Genomic DNA, 19,894 nt, shown 5'->3' with positions numbered 1-19,894 from the left:
CTCAGACTTAGCTGTAGAGACCTTCAGTCTCCTTAAGATGACTTTGCAAATATCCAGTTATGTTTATTATATTTGAATTATCAGCCTTAGAGATTTCTGAATGTTGAAACTATACTATGGATATATGCCAATGTATAAAATCAATGTTGTATATCCTTTACAAATGCACACAAATAGTCCAAAGTTTAGTTATCCAACAAATATATATTTCATATCTACTATGTGCTCAATATTTTTGTAGGGGCTGGAGATACAAGATTAGAATCAAGCTTTCCACATTTAGTGAACTCACATTAGAGACAGTATGGATGTATAGTTATAGCATAATTTCAGATAATGATAAGCTTATGAAGAAACATGAAGGCAGGTAAAAACTGAAGAAAGATATAGCTGGATAGTTTAGATGTTATCATGATATTTTAGATAGTTCTTAGAGTACAAAAGCTATGTTGGGGATGTCATTAAACAAACAGATGTATTTGCTACTTCTGTTATTTCCACTTTGATCATGAAAACATTGCAATAAGTGTAATATGAATATGCAACATCTGTCAATAAATCTGACGGTCTCTCATCTTTGTGATTCAGACATGGTAGCATTGATCAGTTGCAAAAAGAAAATATAAAAAAATCTTGTTCAAATGCAGGCAACATATAAACACTTTGAGGACCCTGTTAACGGACTGACATTTAAATGTGTCATGAAATGGAGTAAATGCCATAGAAATTCAGATAATGTTGAGAAATTCTTAAACTTCAGTTAGTATATTAGTCTTCTGTTCTTTCATAATCCATAAAAAGGATGCAGCATACGGTAATGTGTCAAGAATTTTTTTAAATCCTATTTATGTGTATAAGTTCACATAAAATGCATCTTCCTTTGTGTATTATATAATGATGCTAAAATGTGAGGTCATTTAAGGATTTGCCAAACATGGAAAAAAAGAAATATATTTGCAGTTTTTACATTAGGATACAATTATGCTTTGGAAAAGCACTATTGCCTAAATACATCTTGAAAATATGCTTTTTAGAGGGAATGAATAGCATACAAATTCTGATTTCTTTTAAGTCATCTTGAAAAATGGACTACAGACACGAGCTGAGCTTTAATAAAGTGCTAATTAGGAGTGCATGCCACATTTGAATGGTAGTTATATGAAATGTACAGAAATCTCAGCAGTAGAAGAATGGTGTGTGGCTTTTGGGGACAAGTTGTGACAGCTAGGTGCTGGTCCTTTGATGGCATGAATTTAAAACCTCATTTAATGCTGACAGGAACTTTGAGATTATCTATTCAAGCTCTCAATTTGCACAAGAGGAATCTAGGGCTTAACAGCCTTAAGAGACCTGCTCAAAATCACATCACATGGCAAAAAGAATCACATCACAGGTCATCTGATGAATGAGTTTATGCTATGCCTCCAGCCCTCACTGCCTCACCTCCTCCCCAGCCCCAGTCCTCCCACCGTTCACTTTTCAGCCATTTTGCTGAGCTTTACGGCACAAAGGGCATAGAAAGAAAGTGAAATTCACAAATACATGTTATCCTTTTGTTTTCTAGATGCTTAAGTGAGTAGTTTGAAGAGAAGGACAGTACAATGAAAATGAGCTTGAGGGATTTCATGCCTTCTCTTTTTCTTATATCCTGCCATAAGAAACTTTAAAAATTCATAGTGTGAATTTTTAGTGCTATCCGAAATTGGAAGCTGGAGGAGCGCACTGGGGCAGAGCTAGTCAGAAAGAGAAGAGAGGGTGAAAAGGGGCCATTCCAGACACTGAGGTAGAAAATCACAGCTACTAGATCAGTGATCATCTCTGTGGTGGTTTACTTTTCTGAATTTGAAAAGGAAACTACTAATCACTCTAGGTCTTTTCCCCCCCTTTTTTATAGAATGAAGAGGGTTGACTGGTTAACCTCTGTGGTCCTTTTCAGTGTCACTAGTCAAGGACTGGGTCTGTATTCAGCCTTTTGGAAGTCTTATTGGAAGACGTATGTAATTCTTGATAAAGCTTCTATCACTTCTCCTCACATACAACTAGAAAACATGGATGTCTGTTTTCAGGTGGAGATGTTGTTACTGACTAGTTAATAAGTCTGTTAATTTAGAATTACAGTCAACTCTTCTTGATTAACCAGAATAAGACAACGGGTACAGAAGGGAGGGGTTTTCCACATGGTGCTAGTGGTAAAGAACCCACCTGACAATGTAGAAGACTTAAGAAACATGGGGTTGGGAATCCCTGGGTTGGGAAGATCCCTTGGAGAAGCACACAGCAACTCACTGTAGTATTCTTGCCTGGAGAATCCCATTGACAGAGGAATCTGGCAGGCTGCAGTCCATAGGTTCGTACTTTGCACAGAGTTGGACATGACGGAAGCAACTTGACATGCAGGCATGCAGACAAAAGGGATACAACATAGACAACTCCCTTTTGATCATGTGTAAAACAAAATGCTAGTACAGCATGGTGGTTAGGTACACACAGTTATTCTTCTGTTCAAATCCCAGCTCTGCTCTTACTGGCAACGTGATGCTTGGAAAGACACATCAGGCCTTATATGAGCTGGCTCTTGACTATACCCATGACTTAAAGTCCTGCTTTCTTCTCCCAAGCATAATTTGCTTCAACCACAAAATCTTTCTTTCTCATCTGTGGTTAGGAAAAGCACACTTCAACCTCAGGGCCTTTGCACATGCTGCCTTTGCCTGGATAGCTCTTCCTCCAGGTATCTACATGGAATACTTTTTTTTTCCCCCCTAATTTTCCTCAGTGTTACCTTTTTGAGACAACTTCCCCAACTAATGCTAGAAGGGATGATAATGATAGGAACTCCCAACTTCTTACCCTGCTCCATGCTTCTTTATAGTCACTTCCTGACATATTATATATTTGTTTTTATTTGGCTATCTTTTGTCTACTCAAAAAATAAACTACTTTACTAAATAAACTCTTTGATATAAGTCCCTGTTTCTTTCTTCCTTTCTTTCAGTTGCCTTTTCATCTAGGTCTAAAAAGTTATCTGACACATAGTAACTGTTCAGTATGTATTTGTTGAATAAATACAAGCTGGTACCTATAGAAAGGCTCCCCAGGTAGACTAGTGGTAAAGAATCTGGCTGCCAAATAGGACTCAGGTTCAATATCTGGGTCAGGAAGTTCCCCTGGAGAAAAAACAGGCAACCCACCCCAGTATTCTTGCCTGGAAAATTCCACGGACAGAGGAGCCTGGCGGGCTACAGTCCATGGGGTCGAACAGAGTTGGACATGATTTAGCAACTAAAACAACAACAGCAACAACCTATAGAAAAGCCAGTAACATGAGTGGCTACATGTTGCAGCTCTGGGGAGAAAGACTGGTGATGGGTGAAGAGTACCGGGTTTCTCACCTATCATCGAATATAAATGTTTTTACTCTGTGTGTGTTACATTTGTTATAAATTATTTTAAAGAGATCATGTTTGATCCTATGCACATTTAATCTGTATTTAATTTTATTTCTTCCACTTCAATCTACTTTGCATCTGATCATAAGTGGAAATGAGCCAGCAGAAAGGAGATGGCATCTATCTGCGCTGTATCCCCGCAAGGGTTCACTGTTCTGGAACCTGAATGCCATGAACTCTCACTAATGACCATAGATACAAACCCAGGAAAATACTTTTATAGGAATTAATTGAAATGATACAAATTTTTAAAATGTAGCTGATGTGAATGTGAATGCGAATATAAGTAGATACAATCAGTTTAAATGAACCACACCAGACCATTCATGTGGCCACAATTCCTCAAGCCCCAGTAACTTTCAACATTTTCTGTATCTGGTTACCTTCATTTATGTCTCCTCGGCTGCTTGCCTTAGCATGGAAGAACTTCACTAGGGGAAGAGACCTGTGGCACAGTGGGCAACTCTGGAGATGAGGGATTGACTATAACATAGGACAAATTAATTTCTTTCTCTGACACTCCAGCTGTTGTTCTGTCTTCCCAAGTGAAATATTTGGGGGGATATAAAATATTTTCGGACCTGTTTTTTCTTGGTTATATATTACAGACATGAAAAATAGACAATGTAGAAGAGGATATCTTTAAATAAGTTCATGGACGCATTTACATCAGTGAAAAAGCACAAAATGCTTTTACTCCCCCTCTCTCTTTCCCCTCCTCTCTCTCTCACACTCACACACACACACTCCTCACACATCTGGTTTTCCCTCACACACACATCTAATTCACACACACCCACGTACACACACACACACCCCACTGTCTCGCTCCAGGACACGGATGATCAATGCCCAGGCCCAGCCTCGCTCCTGCTGAAGTCACACGTGAGTTCTAACAAACCCCCCTCTATAGCTGCCTCTTATTGCAGGCTCTTCAGGACAGGATGAACACATCCACCGAAAATCATGTTTTCTTTGCATTCTAACTGAAACAGCATTAAAGGGGGAAATGGGAATTCAGCGCTGCCAGCTATAGTATCTCTCCTATCAGTTCACCAATAAGGCCTGGTAGGGACCTGCCGAGCCTCTGGATAAATTGTATTTTCCAAGGGTTAATTAAGCTGTCTTGAGCTTCTGCATGAAGAGGAACAAACTGGCACTTGCAGCGCTTTCTGAAACCTGCTGTCGACATTACAGTCCCTGCTGCTTTTAGCTGTATCGATCCGATGCCTGACCTGTGAAATCCTTGATGGCTGCTAACACTAGAAGCTTACTGGAGCTTTCCAAGGGAGCTTCGGGACAGCTTCTGTAGTCAGGTACAATTACCTATCCCTCCAGGAGAGCCAATTAGTTCACAAAGAGCTGGAGCAGAACAAATGTTTTGTATGTGATTTAGAATCCTAAAAAAGAAAGGAGAAAAAAGAAAAAAAAGGCTTTGTTCCGTCTGATTCTTTTGTTCCTAATTTTATGATTATTGTTCAATTCACAGAGGTCTTCATGTTTCTGAAAGATAAGAACATGATAAACCAGATTTACTGTCTTCTCACTTTAAACTATGAAAATCGCCTTGTGCCATTTAAGATCTGGTTTCTGGACTAATTGTATGAACTCAAAGGCAGGAAACCCAAGTTTGTTCTACTTTCTGCATTTTAGAAACTTTCTCTAAATGGTTCAATAAAAGTTAATCGTAATGAATTGTTCCTTTAAAAAAGAATGGATGGCAACTATTCTGAAACTTGGATTTGAAGACAGACTGTTAAGAATAAGAGATTTCTAGATAGAATTATGCTATACATACCCAGATATGTGTCAAAATTAGCATGATTGATTCTGAAACTACAGCTAAACTTTGCAGACTGTCAACTAATAAAGTGTGGTGTCCTTTGAATAAAAAGATGGTATAACTGATCTATCATCTGTATGCCCTGAACCTGACTTCTTTCCCAGTTGTAAGTATTACTAAGATTTTTATACTCCCTTTTTCATTTTCCTTTGTAACTAGTGATAAGTACTTCTGAGCTAGCTGCAGGATGTGGTCTAACCATTAAACACATTTTTTTCTTTATATTTGTCTCTGAATATTGTTTTCATCATGCAGGGATCAATATTTAGCCCTCAAAACATAGTGTACCAATAGAATTAACTGCAAGTGGAATTTAATGCCACTTAAATTCTAGTGCCAAATAGCATCAAAAGGAGGGGAAATGGAAATCAGTTATTACTTTTAATAATGGGGACAGAATTTTTAAAAATCTGGTTTCAAACATTCTTTCAGAGTGAAGTAAGTCAGAAAGAAATATAAATATTGTATACTGATGCATATATGTGGAATCTAGAAACGTGATACTGATGAATTTATTTTCAGGGCAGCAATGGAGAAACGCCATAGAGAACAGACCTGTGGGTGTGGGGGGAGGGGAGGAGGGATGGATGAGATGTGTGGAGAGAGTAACATGGAGACTTACATCACCCTATGTAAAATAGATAGCCAATGGAAATTTGCTATATGACTCAGGGAACTCAAACAGGGGCTCTGTAATAATCTAGAAGGGTGGGATGGTGAGGGAGATGGGAGGGAGGTTTGAAAGGGAGGGGACAGGGGTGTACCAATGGCTGATTCTTGTCGATGTTTGACAGAAAACCACAAAATTCTATAAAGCAATTATCCTTCAATTAAAAAAAATAAAGTGGCAAAAATATTCTTTCAATATAAAAATCATGTACATATATATGTGTGGTAGCTATGAAATGAACTGAGATCAGAAGTTTTCATGTAGAGAAAAATGATATTCGTTTTTTTTTTTTTAATTACAGAAACCTTTGACCTTAGCTTAAAGTAAAAGTGAAAGTTGCTCAGTCATGTCAGACCCTTTGCGACCCCATGGACTATACAATACCTGGAGTTCTTCAGGCCAGAATACTGGAGTGGGTAGTAGCCTTTCCCTTCTCCAAGGGATCTTCCCAACCCAGGGATCGAACCCAGGTCTTCTGCATTGCAGGTAGATTCTTTACCAGCTGAGCCACAAGGGAGGCCTGTCCTCAGCTTAAATGAAGATAATATAATATTTAATTCCTGTTTCTGAAATGTAGTAAAATTAAACTGACAGAAACAATTTACAATATCATCGTGTTTTAGAAATGAGTTATCTAAACTAAGATCAGTCTCTGGACTTAAACTAGAACCAAAAGTGCAAAGACAGTAAAAACAAAATAAAAAAAAAATAATCAGAGATTTCCCTGGCGGTCCAGTGGCTCCCTCCTTACCTTTCCCCACATCCATAGGTCTGTTCTCTATTGCATCCCTGAAAATAAATTCATTAGTACCATCTTTCTAGATGCCACATATATGCATAATTGTACAATTTTTGTTTCTCTATCTGACTTATTTCATTCTGAAAGAATATTTGAAGCCAGATTTTTTAAAAATTCTGTCCTGTATGGCCAGGAAAAAATAAATAAAATTTTAAAAATCAGTCAACTGAGTTTTACCTTAGAGGTTTTTAGTAAAATATGACTTTATTAATTTGTAATAAAGTAATAGTTACACAGAGAGAAGTAAGAACCTGACACAGACCTGAAGTAGGTGAAATTATAAGCCTGCTTACACAGAAGAGACCCTGATTGGAAAACATTGTCATTGGAAAAGACCCTGATGATGGGAAAAATAGAAGGCAGGAGGGGAAGGGGACGACAGAGGACAAGATGGTTGGATCGCATCACTGACTCAATGGATGTGAGTTTGAGCAAACTCTGGGAGATGGTGAAGGGCAGGGAAGCCTGGTGGGCTACAGTCCTTGGGGTCACAAAGGGTCAGACACGACTGATCGACTGAACAACAACACACAGAAGTAGAGGGCAGATGTTTGTTAATGTCTGTGTGCCTGGGAAGTTCCTGAGTTCTGATGGTTACTCCACGGATGCACGTGATGCCAATGAAAATAGATTCACGCTGCCTCAGCTTCTCCATCTGAAGACATAATTGCATGAAGTGGGAGAGGAAAGAGTTCAATCTTTTGTTGGTTTATCTGTAAAATGGGTTGCGAACTTGGCATTGACGTTTTTCTGCTGCTTCAAATGTTTTCCTCTCTCTTCTATTAATGTCAAGCAGTGTTGAGATCATTCAATTTGGGTGTTGGAAAGGAGCTGATAACAGTTTCTAGTACTAGAGAGTCTAGCATACACAATTTTGTAACTGGAAAAAAATGACCCTGCTTGATTCAGAGCTAAAGTCACTATTTTAGTGAGTAAGAGGCAAGCAGATGGTCTGCTCCATGGGTGGTCAACATTTTGGTTTGGGAATAAATGCTGTAAAAATGAGATCAAAACTATGAGCTTAATTTCTCTAGAGTTCTCTCTTCTGTTGCATGGTCACTGCTGTTGCTGCTGCTGCTGCAAAGTCACTTCAGTCGTGTCTGAATCTGTGTGACCCCATAGACGTCAGCCCACCAGGCTCTCCTGCCCCTGGGGTTCTCCAAACAAGAACACTGGAGTGGGTTGCCATTTACTTCTCCAATGTATGAAAGTGAAAAAGTGAAAGGAAGCTGCTCAGTCGTATCCGACTCTTAGCGACCCCATGGACTGCAGCCTACCAGGCTCCTCCACCCATGGGATTTTCCAGGTAAGAGTACTGGAGTGGGGTGCCATTGCCTTCTCTGTTGCATGGTCACTAATCATAGTCTTTTCCCATCCAGGTGATTGGCATGTGTTGGAAGTTGTGCTCTGAGAAAGCACTGAGTGGGCATGCAAATCCTTCACTTTCACAGAAAATGCAAATCTGAAGTTGGTGTCTACAGCATAATCCTGAAATATGATGATTACTTATCTATTCATGTGTGGTACCTACGCCTTACTTACTCTTCAAATATGGCTTTTATAAGAAAAAAAGAATTTTCAAAGTACCAGTGAAAATTCTAATGACAATTTTTCTTTGTAATCATTCTTTGAAAGAGATACTATGAGTCAGTAAACATCTTCTCACTGTGTATGCCTTCTGAATAGAAACTACAACTTAAGTTTTTCTTCAGCTATAAGGATGATCATCAAAAGTTAACCTAGAACCTACAGATATGAATTAAAGACCATCAATAGAGCTGACAATTTCCTATTCTTTTTCCATCTTCTTTTACTAAATTGTCTATTAAGAGGGAGAATAACTTCCTAAGGATTCAACTTGAAAGCTTTCAAAACTGTTTAGCAGAATAAAGTACATGATGATCTTATTTTTCTAAATTATAACAGGCCTTAGAGCTACATCCTGAAGACACAATGTTCAAAGAGGATCCCAAATGACATTTTAATGTTTGAAATATCAGTGTTCCTAACCTATAACACAATAAAGATTTGAAAACTGTGTTTTTTTTTTTTTTTTTTAAATAAAGGAGTAGAAAGATGTTGAAACCTGGAGAACTTGTATCTGAAAGCTTCATTTCTAAAGTATCAAGAAGGTTCTTCTCATTGGAAAATTGCCCCTAGTATTCATGAAGCGCCTGCTTCTTTTTCCAACCGGCGCATAAAGAGTCCATGTTTTCACCCTCTGAAATGTGCCTGTAACTAGAACTAAGTGTGATTCTTCATATGAAGGCTTCGAGGAAGAGAAAGAATGGGTCTCCCAAACTTGAGTGATGGAGGTATTCAAATGAGAAAATGAATAGAGTGTCAGACTCCAACATGGAAAAGATGAAGGAAAGAGAGTCAGACGGGAGAGTGCCTATTCAAGTCTAAATGTTTACTGCTTCATGGTCCATTAGGGCATCCTGGAAGGTGGCTCAGTGCAAAATAAATGAATACGATTCCAAACAAATAATGCCTTAATGTTGCAGGATGTTCATTTCTTTTTAAAATCTATTGTTATATGTTGAATCATATATTTATTATTAACAGTGAAAACATGACACTCTTAGTCTTAAGGTTATTTCTACATTAATCCAAATTCAGCTCTCTAGAAAAATTTCCCTTGTTTTTAACCTTTAATCAGAACAACAAATAAAATCTCCCCAAAGTTAAGAAATTTGCCAAAATGATCTCTCTCCTTGTATCCGAATGACACCTTAACTTTTGCCTTCTAAATATTCTCTGCTGTCTTTATTTCATTATAGACATAGGGGCAAAATCATCTATAAAAGCTAATAAGACCCATAGCATTCCCACTGCAGCTCAATTGCTCTTCCATTCAGCAGTTATTTAGCACAGGCTCACTATTTACTAGGCACTCTGCTAGGCACTGTATTGATAATGGTGAACAAGACACACATTTCTTATCTCCCAGTGTGCACAGACTAATGGGAGAGATTAGTGAAGTCAGATTTTAGTAAGTGATTAGGAAGGGAAAAGTACATAGGTGTGTGAGAGCGTGCAGTGGGCACCAGTATGAGACTGCATCCGGGAGGAATCCTCTAAGGAAATGATGCTGGGTATGTGATATGAAGGAGGTATGGCTGTTAACTGGGGGTCTAATAGAGGGATAGGGTGGCAATTAGAAGCTTCCAGGAATAATATTAAGCAAAAAGGAGAAAATATTTGGTAAACTGAACAGAGCCAGCAAAGAGAAGTCAAAGATGAAGCTGGAGTGGAAGGCAGAATGTAGGCCATGAAAACCATGCGCCTACCATAGCAGGAAGCTCTTGCATGGCTATAAATAGGAGTGACTTCATGAAATTTGAGTTTTCAAAATAGCGCTTTGTCAAGCTATGGAGAGTGAATAGTAGTGATGTAAAGTGTCAGGCCAGATTAACTAGTTAAAGGATTATGGCAGTGGCCCTTCTATCCTGCATTCTCTATACTAATTGTAAACTCATGACTGTTATTGCCTGGAGATAAACATGTCTATATAAAGACCCAGAACAGCTAGGTTTCAAACTACTCCCACTTCTCCTAGAAAATGTGGCTGCACAGGTTTGAATTCCTCCATGGTGACAATTTCTACATGAGGACAATTGGCTGGAGCCATGAAGTGGTTGCCCTTCTCCTCTAAGATAAGGTACCTGCCCTCTATAGTTTTTCAGAGTCCCTACCACCTGCATCACTGACCTGTCTTGTCCTATAGGCATTTATATTTCTGGCCTAGGAGAATGCAATGGCAACTCACTCCAGTACTCTTGCCTAGAAAATGGATGGAGGAAATGAAAATGCTCCTCCTGCCATGGACGGAGGAGCCTGGTAGGCTGCAGTCCATGGGGTCGCTAAGAGTCAAACACGACTGAGCGACTTCATTTTCACTTTTCACTTTCATGCTTTGGAGGCGGAAATGGCAATCCACTCCAGTGTTTTTGCCTGGAGAATCCTAGGGACGGCGGGGCCTGGTGGGCTGCCGTCTATGGGGTTGCACAGAGTTGGACAGGACTGAAGTGACTTAGCAGCAGCAGCAGTCAGTTCATTGGACAGAGCCTGAGTGATGAAGTTAGATTTTAAAGTAAAATTTATAATTTAGAAAAGAATGTGATGATGATAATTACCTAGAATTCGGTGTCTTCTGAACACAGTAAAACTAACTGACTAGCAAAATAATGAAAGCATATCTACATATAAAAGTTAATGAACTTGCTAATTGATTCCCCCAATAAGAGTAATACAACAATAAATAATTTTTAAAAACCCTTATTTTGACTAAACTAGAATTGTCCCCAAACATTCAAAATTCAAAAAAAAAATTACTGAGAATATGCAAATATATAGAGCTGCCATGTCAATCTCATGTCATTCTTTTTGACTGACAATCTGAAGTTGAGACATGTCATAAAAACATAATGCTTTAACAGTATTGCTAGCTTCCTCTACTTCTTCGGGGATAGGAAGTTATTGAAATGTCTTTAATATTGTGTCTTTTTTCCTTTATTACAATTTTACTTTTCCTAAAAGGAAACTAAAGTCTATACATTTTCCTGAATATTAATATGATATATTAAATATATTCAACATTTCCTTCCTGTAAATAGGGGTCATTATACCTCCTTGCCCTTTTGAAGGTGGGCACAATGCTGTGACTTGATTTGTTACTTACAGGCTGTAGTATTTGTAAGCCAGTTTGGGAGCCAGTATGTGATTTCTCACAATCTTTTTTTTTCCCTTCCATGCCTTCTGCATCTGCAGCTGTGAACCCCTTGTCTCATCTTGACAAGATGGCTTCAAGATAGAGTCTTTGCCAGGCTAGGTTCCTGGGTAACTCTTATTATGTTTATGCCCTGAAATTAGGGTCTGCTTTTTACCAACGCATTGCCCATGTTCTCTCAATTAATACAACTGACTGCATTCAAAATGCTACCAAACATTGTAACTTATATTTTCCATATTTAAGGATTCAAAAATCAGCATTTATAGCCTTTCATTTTAGTCATATAGGGCCTGTATTGTAGGGGTCCCTAACCTCCAGGATCTAATGCCTGATGATTGGAGGTAAAGCTGATATAATAATAATAGAAATAAAGTGCATAATAAATTTAATGTGCTTGAATTATCCTGAAGCCATTCTCCCACCACTGGCCCATGGAAAAATTGTCTTCTAAGAAATCGACCCCTGGTGCCACAGAGGCTGGGGACCTCTGTTGTATTATACAGTTTTCCTCTCGTGTCTTCCATCATCAAACAATAGTGTTGAAATCAGACTGAATTTTCTCTCAGTGGCTTTTCTTAATATTATACCTAATCTGGCTAATGAATCTTTAATAATGATATTCACTCCCATATTATCAACTGATAGTTTCACAATGCCTTTGTCCATCACAAGTTTTTATATCTTAGATTTCTACTTCTTGAATTTAATTTTCACTTAGCTGGAGAATATTCTTGAGAATTGCACAGGGTGCATAGGTAGTAAAATATCTAAAGCTTATTAATCCTTAAAATGTAATCTTGCCCTTACATTTGAATGGTAGTTTTCTGTCTTTTTTTTCTTTTTTAGTACAGAAATTTGGTTTTGGCAATTTTCCCCTCAGGAGTTTCTGAGCAGTGTTGTTATTTTCCATATGTAACTGAGAAGACACCTAAATGTCTGTGTTTTTTACTCCTTGCAAGCAGCTTCCTTTTTTCCTACTGACTTTGTGATATTTTTTTCTTTACCAATAGTATTGACGGATTTTTAAAGGACTTCATCTTTATGATTCTAGAACAATCAATAGGCTCTTTACTAATTGACAAATTGTCTTTTCTAAGTTCACAGAAATGTGCTCCTATCATTTCCTTGTATATTTCTTTATGATTCTGCTCGTAAAAAATTATTTTTGAGGAATACTTTCTCTTATCAATCTCTCATAAATTTATTTTTCTGTCCTGTATTTTGGGAATATCCATACTGATATTCCAGATTACCTTTCTTTAGCAAAATTAGTAAACAATTTAGCCCCTATTTTTTTTTGTTTATAAATTATGATACTAATATTCCTAATGTCCAAGAGTTTGATTGCTTCTTTCTCACAGTAACCTTTAAAATTCTTCTTTTGGTAGAGGTGATATTCCTTTATGGCTTGGAGTCTTGAATTATGTGGGAAAATTAAATTTTTATTCTATGTGTATCTCGGTTTCCAGCACTATTAACTTCCACTATCAATTAGATTTCATCTACATTGTATCTTCCATAAGGTCATCAAATATGATGATAGTATTTTTTCTATCAGGTTGTCTTGTATGATTACTGATTCATTCCTATTTTTATATTTTGCTATCATCTCAATGACTATTAGGAGTTGGTAGAGATAAATTCATATGTCTTCAGGTATTTTGATCCAATGCAGAAACTTCACATTTAAATATCTTCATATTCTAAAATTATTTGGATATGCAGAGCTCTTATAATATGCATCATTTTCATACAAGCTGTCAAAGATTGTATTATGAGGTACTTTAGACTACAAGATGGTTCTGAGATATAAACTTCTTCAAATAATATTAGTGAAGTATATTCTGTGCAAGGGACAACGTTGAGACAAGACTTTCCATTTCTACTCCTAATATTTTCTATCTCATTTGAGGCCATGAGATGTTCTTCTCCAAGTTGTATAGATTATATTCCTTATCCCATGACCCAGTCTTGGTAGATACATTCTAAAATACTTTTTTTGATAATCTGCTATCTCCATGCTTTATACTTCGCTGGGGGTGGGGGTGGGGAAGGATCACGTTAAAGTAACATTCATAATCGTCTATGTAAGTATGAAACAGAGACAGTGCACAGTTTCTTTCCTCTGCAAGATTCAGTCTACATATGCTGTCTTTTGTGCAGAAAATTAATGGCACTTTCAGTAGGCATTGTCTTGTCCTTTATTCCCCACTAGTGATGAAGAACTCACCCTTGCACACTGAGAATCACATGTCAAGTTCCAGCAAGTTCATGATTTTAATATGTATAGGTGGACCTGGAGATACTCAGACCAGGAAACTGAAGCTATAGTCATGAGCATCATATTGCTATTCTGAACTCAATAGCACTATTAAAGAGACAAAAAATAGACCTCATATTTTTAATGTGCTTACTTTAGAAACTTGTAAAAAACTTTCCTCAAAAATGTAACTTGGCTCAAGAAAAAAGAATTATGGCATTTTGAAGATTCTGCTTAGTAGAATGGAAAAAACAGAACACTAGACTGACCTTGAGGGCATTACATTAAGTAAGATAAGTCAGACAGAGAAATACAAAAGTACTCTATGATATCACTTATATGCAGACTGTAAAAAAAAACAAAAAACAAAACTGAGCTCGTAGAAACAGAGTAGAATGGTGGTTGCCAGGGGCTATGATTAGGGAAACTGGGGAGATGTTGGTCAAAGGATATAAACTTGTAGGTGGAAGATGAATAAGTTCTGGAGATCCAAGGTACAGCACTGTGATTATAGTTAACAACACTGTATCACATACTTCAAAATTTCTAAAGACTAGATCATAAATTTCACCAATATGTGACATAGGGATAGTAGCTTAAGCTATGGTGATAATCATATTGTAATATATACATGTATGAAATCAACATATGGTACACCTTAAACATATGTCCACACCTTAAACATATATGTCAATTACATCTTTTAAAATGATATGCATTCATTACAGAAATTATATTAAAAATGGAATAGCCTCGACTAGATCACTTAACCAGTTTAGACTTTAACTCCTTCATCTTTAAACTGAAGGGGTTAGATTAAGTGACATATACCTCTCCATCCTGCAGCCAAGAGATTAAAAGATGCTTGCTCCTTGGAAGAAAAGCTATGACCAACCTAGACAGCATATTAAAAAGCAGAGACATTACTTTGCTGACAAAGGTCCATCTAGTCATAGCTATGTTTTTTCCAGAAGTCATGTATGGATGTGAGAACTGGACCATAAAGAAGGCTGAGTGCTGAAGAATTTATGCTTTAGAACTGTGGTGTTGGAGAAGACTCTTGAGAGTCTCTTGGACTGCAAGGAGATCCAACCAGTCAATCCTAAAGGAAATCAGTCCTGAATATTCATTGGAAGGACTGATGCTGAAGCTGAAGTTCCAATACTTCGGCCACCTGATGTGAAGAACTGACTCGCTGGAAAAGACCCTGATGCTGGGAAAGATTGAAGGCAGGAGAAGGGGAAGATAGAGGATGAGATGGTTGGAGGGCATCACCAACTTGATGAACATGAGCTTGAGCAAGCTCCGGGAATTGGTGATGGACAGGGAGGCCTGGCATGCTGCAGTCCACGGAGTCTCAAAGAGTTGGACACTATTGAGCGACTGAACTGACTGACCTCTCAATCCATGCTAAACACCCTTTCCACTATTTAGAACTCATTGGAAATATAATGAATAACTAAAGATATCGTATTAGTTACTTTCTTCAATAGTTCAAGATTTCTAGAAGATTTGGGTAAAAATATGTATACCATAATTATTTCTACTCTAGTGTTGAAAATCTCAATAATGTCTGGCCAAGAGAATGGAGGTCCATGACTTTTTTATATTAGTAAGGAGTAAACAGAATATAACAGGAATACAAATAAAGTCAAACAGGTGAATTTCATTGAGAAACCATTGTGTTTTGAAGACTGAAACAAGTGTTGGTGTAATGAGATGGCATGAAGGTAGGATGGGAGAAGGTATGAGAGAATATAAAATGAAAGATCTTGCATGGAAAGATCTGAAATCATGTTATCTTATGTAAAGCTATCATCCTCATGATAATAAATATCCATTCAGTCTCTCTGAAGAATCCTTTTACTTACAATTCAGATTATGGCAGTAATATTAGTCTACTATTTTTTTTTTTGTAATGCACAAATAATAGAGTTTATAGTCAGAAGGTATTTTTTCCTCTACCTTCTTTTCTCCTTCTACTCATCCTGGTCTGGTGGAAATGTCTTCCTCTCTTAGTGTGGCTGTCAACAAGTCACTCATATATCACTTTCTTTACCTATAAATGAGGATCACATTTAACCTTCGTACATTACAGAAAGAGTGTGAAAGTAAATAAATGACTCTACATGAAAGATCAACTACAAGAACTACAATAAATTCCTTAAGATGTAAGAAAGTATTTTTCAACACATAACTGAAGTTTTAATATTTTGCTCAAATGTAATAATAATTGCCATATTTCTTAGGATAGATTCAAAACAATTTCCTTTTCTTCATTGCTAGAACAACCCAGTACATTCCTGGATTAATGACTCAAAAAGAAGATGTCTTATCAATAGTTACAGTCCATATGTATACATGGACAATGAGCCAAAGGGAGGTAAATCCATCATGAAGAAATGTTGTGATAAACTCTCAAAATGAGCCTATAAGGAGACAAATTGTTATTTACAACCAAGACAAAAATAAGCACAAATTTCAACAAATACAGATAAGAGATAAAGCAAATTCTCTTTTCTTCTTTATAAGCAGGTCAAAATTAGCTTTAGAGGTGGTGAAATAAACATGTAATGCTCTTAGTTTCTTGATCATCCTCTTCATAAATATATATATATATTCTGCTCACTCCTCCCCTATACTTTTGAACCTAAGTTTTCTAAAATCTGAGGAGCTTGAATATAATTTGCATGAAGTTGTCATGGTCTCACATCCTTCTCTCCTTGGGGAAAGTAACAGACTATAGCATTATAAGATCCAGCTTAATAGAACACAAAAATATGCCAGATGTGGAGAAACCTCTGAAGAGAAAGAAAAAGTGTACAAGAAAGTCAGGAGATGGTATAATTTAGGGCCCACATTATTGAAATATTTTAGAAGGGCCTGACTTGATCGTCAATGCTAATGAAAAGTTGTATCACATCACCAACATATAGGACTGTACAGAATAAGAGTGTGAATAATGGAACAGGAGCACAACTCATGTGATAGATGCATTTGTATCTTCAGATATATTTGTTGTCTGCTCTGGTAGGATCTGTGCTGAACTAAAAGTTACTAAATAGTTTACCTGTAAGAAGAATACCAAAATTGTTCTCAGTACTCTTTGAGTGGCTCTGTAACTCAGGCAATGAGTAATTAACAAATAAAAATATTTTCCCCTCCCAGTGAACTACCATGTGCTAAACTTGTAAAAACCAGGGAAGAACATCATTCACAAATTTGTGTGGTTGACATGATTCCATGAGACATGTCCTAGGGAACCTATGTTATTGAGTATATGATATACAACCAATATTATAATAAATTATCATTATACATACATATGTATACAATTTTTTTAAAACTTTGGTGTCCTTTGACAGCATATCACATAAGTATTAATGTGTTTTGGAAGGGAATCATTCCATTGAGTTATGTTTTTGAGATTTCTTGATCCATTTCTGCCTGGTTCCTCAGAAAATCATGACATCTTTGACTTGGGTGATAGTTATTTACATATTATGGCCATCTGTTCTTGTTTATTTAATAAGTGCCAGTTTTCCGGCAGTGATGCAGTAAGTAGTTTTAGAAAGACAGTGATACATGCTAAATAACTGAAAATTTTACTTTAAAAGCCTGAAACTCTTTGCTATGGTAACTTTTCCTTGGATCATTTTGTGTATCGGTGTTTGTCAGAGAACTATGATTAAATAAGACCAAGAAAAAACTTTTTGGCATGTTGATTGCCAAATATGAGGGCTTCTTCATGAAGATTAGACATAATTTACAAATTTCCTCCCCCTCACAGATCAGAATAGCCAGGCTAGAGTAAATCAGAGGTGATGGAGTCTCTCAGGCATTCCCAGCTCCGTCATACACAGGTGAATTGTGCCATTGATGGTCTTACTGTGGCAAATTTACAGAAGTTTCTACAGAATCCAGACTGTTCATATATTGGTTGGATGAAAGTATTGATCTTTAATTTTAGAATATAGTTTAGAATACTTTGGTTTTTTTTTTATCAGAACTACCATAGTTGTAATTGTTTGATGTTTTCCTGAATATGAATTCTGACTCTCAGCATTTGGCCCATGAAACACCAATTAACTAACAATCAGAGTTCTCTTAATGGGGTAGAAATCAAATCAATAGATGCAATAACTTTTTTTCTGTTTCTTATGGGTCAATGATAACATGATATAATTCCAAAGATTTTTTTTTAAACATACTCTTAGCTGTCATTCAGTAAACTACAAAGTTACTAAAATTTGCACATTAGTAGTCCTTATTGAGTACTTGAATCAGAATTACATGAAGACATCTTTTGGTGCATCTTACATGCAGTGCAGAAAATTCTCATTGTATGAGCACATGCATAAAATGTTTGAGTTTCTGCAAACAGCAGAAAAAATAGTTTCCTTCATTTGTTCATGGCTTCTAGGAGCTGTTCTTTTTCTTTTGCAATTAATAATAAAATATGAGCTGTCTTAGTGGCTCAGTGGTAAAGAATCCTTCTGCGATGCAGGAGACATAGGAGACACAGGTTCAATCCCTGGGTCAGGAAGATCCCCTGGAGGACGGCAGGGCAACTCACTCCAGTATTTTTGCCTGGAGAATCCCAGAGACAGAGGAGTTTGGTGGGCTACATGGAGTCACAAAGGGTGGGACATGACTGAAGAGACTGAGCATGCACACACGCATGCAGTTATAAAATATAGTTTTATTATAATTACTGTATTTTGGTGGGAGTAGTTTGGTTAACTCTAGAATCTGTAGGAATGCATATCTTAATCAATGATCTTTTGTAAATATATCTGGATTTTAAGATTGTATGTTTTGGAGTTCAGATATGTGTAAATCATACCCCCCTGGCAGGCAGATACATACATAATCTGCTATCCATCATACATGATCATAGAGTGATAACTATGTTAATACCAAACCCTATTCACCTGGACATTGCAAACAGGTGAGCAGCAGGCCTTAGGGCCTTTTAAATCTCTTAATTTGTTCTAGAATATAATAAGAACTACTGCTCCAAATAATTTATTATGGTAACTTGTATTGTCATGTCAAATTATTATTCACGTGCTTTACTGAAGTTGCCTCTTTTCATTTTATACTAAACTTTTTTCTCCAAAACACAGAGAAACAATTATACTACAGATGCAACCAACATAGAATATTTTTGCTGTTAATGTAGCTTAACATTTTGCTGGTTTTTCATTTAACATCACATTAAAGCAAAATTCGCTGTAATTGGTGGTCCAGGAGCACAATGTGTGCTTTGGCTACATACTGCTATTTTCCATCTTACATTAAACAATATTCCCTTCTGATTGGGTATGGGACCATGCTAGTGTCTGGGGGTAGCTCAGATCCTCAGATCAGACAATCTGGAGCAACATAACCTCCACATGGCTAAGATACTTGGTAGGGCTAAACATTGCTTGCAAGTGGGCCATAATGTAAATTCCTTTGTTGGCTGAATTATCCTGAAATTATCGCTTGCCATGTCCTGCTTTGTTATAAGTAAGCCCTACTGTGGTTGTACGTATCCTTTAATTTCTACATAATTTCAGTATTAATTTAATACATTTCATATAATCACATTAGAAAAAGAGCACTGAGAATGACTTTGAAGATCATTTAATTATTTATCTCTCAAACTAGGATTCATCTGGTATAATGAGGTGCTTGGGTTACTCAAAAGTACAATATTTTTAAAATAGAAAAAAATATTCATTGCACACCATATCTTAGATATATTTATAGATATACAGATACCACATCTATGATATGGTGTACAATAAATAAGTTTTTTAATAAATGGAAATTTGAAACATTGTTTTGGAGTGAAAAACACTTTTATATCATGTTTCATATAAAATTCAGATGATTTTTTTGACAGTATATGAGATTTTAGAAAGGTTCCTATGTGCAGTGGATCATGTTCATATGCTGTATTTATTAGTTTTCTTTCACTATTGTAACAAATTACCACAAGTATGGCAACTTAAAACAACAATCAATTAGTATCTTACAATTTTCTAGGTCAAAAAATTGTGACCTGATTATACTTGTTTCTCTGCTCTGAGTTTCATGAGGTTAAAATCAAGGTGTTGGATGGCTGAGCTCTCATCAGGAGGCTCTTGG

Source organism: Bos indicus, chromosome 11 (genome assembly GCF_029378745.1).
Source record: "Bos indicus isolate NIAB-ARS_2022 breed Sahiwal x Tharparkar chromosome 11, NIAB-ARS_B.indTharparkar_mat_pri_1.0, whole genome shotgun sequence".
In the NCBI taxonomy this organism is placed as follows: Eukaryota; Metazoa; Chordata; class Mammalia; order Artiodactyla; family Bovidae; genus Bos; species Bos indicus.
The sequence above is the reverse complement of the archived record's forward strand: the minus strand, read 5'-3'. Positions refer to the sequence as shown.